At 41.7% G+C, this 5,358-nt stretch overlaps 1 non-coding gene across 1 annotated transcript; it reads right to left on the bottom strand.

Moving 5' to 3' along the window:
• Positions 1-3,148: 3,148 nt before the first annotated feature.
• TRNAE-UUC lies at positions 3,149-3,220 on the bottom strand. Its single transcript has one exon. It is a non-coding gene; the product is annotated as a tRNA-Glu (tRNA).
• Between the last annotated feature and the right edge of the window lie 2,138 nt (positions 3,221-5,358).

Here is a 5,358-nt window from a genome sequence, read left to right on the forward strand (position 1 = left end):
TTTTGGAACATGCTGGACAAGGAAAAAGAGAAAAAAGATGTCAAAGAAGAAGGAAAAGAGGATGCAGAGCATGAATTGCTGTTAAGTTAAAAGTAAACTCTTACAGGCCTGCACTACCAACATGGTACCACATGGCTAATGTGAGATCACTAGATAGCAAGATGGACTACTTTAGACTGGAACTCGGCAATAAGAACAAGGTGAGAAATGCTTGTTTATTTTTGTTTACTGAGAGGGGTGGTCATGGTGTTGCAGCGGTTAGTGTTGTCGCCTGACAGCAAGAGGTTCACTGGTTTGATCCTTGGCTGGGGTGCCTTCTGTGCAGAGTTTGCTTGTTCTCCCTGTGGTCATGTGGGTTTCCTCTGGGTGCTCCAGTTTCCTCCCAAAGACATGCTGTAGATGGATTGGACACTCTAAATTGGCCCTGGATTATACTGTGTGCATGTGTGTGCCTTCCATGGAAGGTTGGGTGCCGGGCTGGCAACTCAACACTGTAAAAACACTACTGCCAATCATGAGTGGACAGGTAATCCACCGTGGTGACCCCTAACCGGGGGAAGAAGAAGAAGATTTTTGTTTACTGAGACATGACTGCATGGCAAGATAAATGACAGTGCAGTAAACTTAGAGAGTCTCATGCTGTTTCATGCAGACAGAAACCAAGGCACTATAGAGTGTGCAGAGAAGGGCCACCAAAATAACACAAGACACCACACATCCAGTGCATGGACTCTTTTAGAATCTGGCATTGGGTACAAGATATCACAGCACCCGCTGCAGGACTACAAGATTCACAACAGTTTCTATCTGACAGTGGTCAGACTTCTGAACTCAGACATAAGTCCCAGTGAAATGGATATTGTCAGTTCTTTATTTTTTTCCCAAATACCTATAGTCTGTTGTATAATATATACCACACAAATTCCAAGTGCAATATTTATTTATTTTATTCCTATCAAGTCTAATATTAGACAGACAACTTGGCAATGTGCAATCTGTAATGTGTTTTTATTTAAATGGGGCAGTTATTATAACTTCAGGAGGGTATACTTATTTTGTATTCAAGTGTTGGGAAATTTTCTGCTCTTTTTTATATTAGGAGTAGGACTGCATATGTTAGATATGTTCATTCTTTTAATTGTATGTGTTGTTTTACTTTCTGTTTGTTATCTCAAGAAGGAGCTGATGCATGAAGTTTTGTTTAGGCTACACATGTGTGGTCCTAAATGACAATAAAGTTTACTATGAATCTTTGAAGTCATGGAAGTCAGAAATTTTTCCTCATCACGCCTTGATGAACTACAACATCACACAGCTTCAGACCCAATTCTCCAGAAGCTGACAAATGTTATCAGTTAAGGATGGTGAACCCAGCAAACCAGTTTACCACTTGAGATTCAGCAGTATTTTCCTTACAGAGATGAGCAGCTCATGATGGAGGATGGAATCATCATGAACGGTCCAAAAGTGGTAATTCCTAAAGCATTACAACGGGAATATATCAAAATCTTGCATTGTGGTCACCCAGGTACTGATTCAACCAAAAGAAGGGCAAAAGGCATTGTATTTTGGCCTTCTAGGTCTAAAGATATAGAGAAAGAAACTCTAACATGTTCCCTTTGCAACAGCACCAAACTGCATCAACAAAAATAACCACTTCAGCCACACCATTTTCCTGAATTACCATGGTTGACGGTTGCCACAGATGTTTTTGAATGGAATGGTCAACATTTCTTTGTGCTAGTAGACTCTTGCTCAAATTGGTTTGAAATTGACCTATTTTCTAACTTGATGTCCAGAACAGTCATCACAAAATTGAAGAGACATTTTTCCTGTCCATGGTAGTCCGCACAAAGTCATGTCTGACAATGGTGCACAGTTTACAAGTCAGCAGTTTAAGAAATTTGCTGAGTCTTGGGACTTTGTTCATATTACCAGTAGTCCTGAGTATCCACAATCCAATGATTTAGCTGAATGTGCAGTTCAGAGTGCAAAACATTTGTTGAAGAAATCCAAGAGAGAGAGTACCAATGGTTTCCTTAACTTACTCAATCTCAGAAACATTCCTTAAAACAACTTGCTTGGTTTTCCTGCTCAGAGATCAATGTCCAGACAGACTATAACAGACTATTACCAATCAGTAAACAATTGTTAGCACAAAATGCAAAGAACAACAGAGTGCCCTCAAACTCAGCGCACAAGTCCCCTTTCAGACCTTTGTTAATGCTACTGTGTATCACATAGTAGAAGCGAAAAAGGAAGGGATGTTGCATTTCATCTTCAAATTTATCAGATCTCTCCCAGCTAAGTGAATACATTCGTATCTTCACGACAGCTTGCTGCAATCAGGCAGCATTTACTCAGAATGTACGCATTGACAGCAGCGGCCCTCGAACCTTTCTTTTGATGCTGACCCGCCTCCTATTAGGTGCTGAGCAGCAGCCTAGTCTGCTCCCTACTTCCTAATCATACACAAAGCACAGGCACACAGATATGTTCTTCATCTTGATCACTAGCATACAGGGTGACATATCCACCGTGATCACAGCCAAACAAGAGAGACCTTTCCAGTCCCTGTACCACAGTTTTCACAAATCCGCAGGGAGCGCAGACATTCTAGTGCACTTCCTGACCTTGATGTGGCCCAAATTAGTCAGCACCATTGGGAAGAAGATTGAATCTGGAGACTGGAGCTTCACATAGACATGATAGGGTCTGTACATTTCCCTGTGGATCAGTCCATCCAGGTGGAAACTGAATAAAAACCTGGCCACCGACTATACAAGCCACTGCAGTACACTCATGGTGTAGCTACCTTAGGATTCATCTCATCACAGCTGCAGTTCAAGTGCCAATCTTACTAGGCATCCACCTCTATTTCACAGATCAAGCAGAGCTCACGGCAGTTGCTGTTTTCAACTGTACCAAGGGCATGTTTGCTGCAGTGTGGAGGACACTGCAGTATGTAGGTCCTCCTCACTGCAAGGTCATCAAGACACTGAGATGGGGCTGGAGCCGAATGACTTAAGTTTTTGAAGAGAATATAGTTGAGGAGCGCATCAGTACTATCATTAACCCGAGTAGTCTTATCTGATCTTATCTGCCTGGTAGTAGCTGTTTATAATTAAACCCCCAAAAATGCAACACATTCCCACACCGGGAGTCGAACCCGGGCCGCCTGGGTGAAAACCAAGAATCCTAACCGCTAGACCATATGGGAAAGCCCATGAGCAATCCCTTCCACAGCCGACTGATTTCTGCTTTCAGACGTGCATGCCTCACATCACAATACTTTGCTGACATCTTGTGGTCAATCTACCTAGGTTCAGAGCAACGCCCATTTCACTTTTTTCCTTCACACACACACACACACACACACACACACACACACACACACACACACACACACACACACACACACACACACACACACACACACACACACACACACACACAGGTCAAGGAGCTCAGCCTCTTATGAAAATGCCACTCATAACCTCCAACCACCTTCTCTACTTCCTCTCCACATTGCACCATCTACTGCCAGCACAGCCCAACATTCACATTACTACCTGATGCTCTTCTCTTTCAAATTTTTCTCACTCTTTACATACCTCCTAATCAGCATTTAGGCCTCACTTGGATACAGGAGCTCCTTGCCATACATTCTCTCTACTAGGGCCTTCATTGTCCAGGCAGCACGGCATGCCCCTTTTTCAAGCCCTCTCTCCGACACCTTTAGTTCCAGAATTAAACACTTCCTCCCACATGATGGGTTTCAGTCTTTCTCAAACGACTACATGCCCATACATGTCAAGCAGAGTGCCTCTTTGGACCTCTTCAAGAGGAACCTTGACGATTGGATGGGAGATAGGAAATTCACCCCAGGGATCACGTCAGTCACCCTGCTAGACAGGGTCCAGGAAAGTAAATAATGTGGGAAGAAATAGCCAGGGAATTGTTATGGCTAGGCTTAGATAGGCCCTAGGGCTGATAGCCTAGTACCAACCTATGAACCTATGAGTGATCAAGGCTCAACTTTCAAGAAAATGTCAGTCACAAAAGTTGTGCTACAATAAGACCAGTTAATCCCTTAAACCATTACTACAAGGAGAAGTTGTGAGAATACAAACATCTAAAAGGATATGACTGAGTGGGAATTGTGAAGAACATTTGTGAGGAACCGAGATCTTACATCATACAATAGGAAGAAATGGATTTCAGATGAAATCGAAGACATGTGTTACTCATCTCTGAACCAGTGACACAGTAGATTGCCTGTGCTGACGACTCTTAATTCCCAGTGTGACTCTACACCTGTTCAAATTCAAAAGGACAGTGTGCTTCCTTCAAATAATTTTGATGTAATCCCTGATGTTCCAGTTGTGAAAGAATCCCCAGATACTGTCCCTGTTGTTAAACCCAGTCAAAGTTTCTATGTTACCAGATCGAGTATAATTTCCAGACCCAATCCAAAATACACAGTGACTTAGACTTGAACTCAGTTTTGTTTGTTAAGATGTTGCTATATTGTCTAGCTCTCAAAATATCCTTGTTCTTCTATTTGCATGTTGAACAAAATTAAAGAGGGAGAATATAGATCAATGTATATTGTACCTAGTCAGCCACTGTAGTCAGAGAGCATGTGCATATAATCTACTGAGCACATGTGAGATCAGTGCCATTTTGTATAGTCATTCAGAGTGAATGCAAGCTTGAATGGATGCATATCTGCATGTGTCAGAAGTAATGAGTCAGTCAGTAAGCATATGAAGTTCCAAGTATATGTTCCAGTTACAGCTCCTAATGTGTTTATGTGCAATAAACGACTTGAACCCATTCCATGCCTCATTGTCTTATTTGAATACACGAGACATGCGACAGTGGTCAGATAATGAATGAATAGAAATAAAGAGAATGAAATGTATGTATAAGGCTATGTAAACAATGGAAAATGAGTATAATAGGATGTAAATAACTGTAAATAATGTATAATATATACATTTTGTAAATATTGCAGATATGGTATTTAATAAAGGACCCCTACTCAGTTACAATGGTTGTGACGAGTACCATGGGTAATTATGAGAGCTCATCTTGATCCTAGCTCAGTGGTGATTGGCAGGATGTTGTGCACTATGGAAGCTGGAAATGAGGGAACAGAGGCAAATGCTGGCTCAAGAGATGGTATGGAGATGGATTCTGAGGTAATTTTTCAACAGAATTTATTTGCAGAGTTGAAAAATGACACACAAAAGTGTGTCATTACAACCCTTCAATTGGGAGGGTTGTAGGATGATATTTTGAGTAAGCTGATAAATCAGAGTGAACCTGAGAGTGGTGATGAAGTGAAATGGG

The sequence above is a fragment of the Protopterus annectens genome, chromosome 1.part0, assembly GCF_019279795.1.
Source record: "Protopterus annectens isolate FY-2018-M chromosome 1.part0, PAN1.0, whole genome shotgun sequence".
Lineage (NCBI taxonomy): Eukaryota > Metazoa > Chordata > Ceratodontiformes > Protopteridae > Protopterus > Protopterus annectens.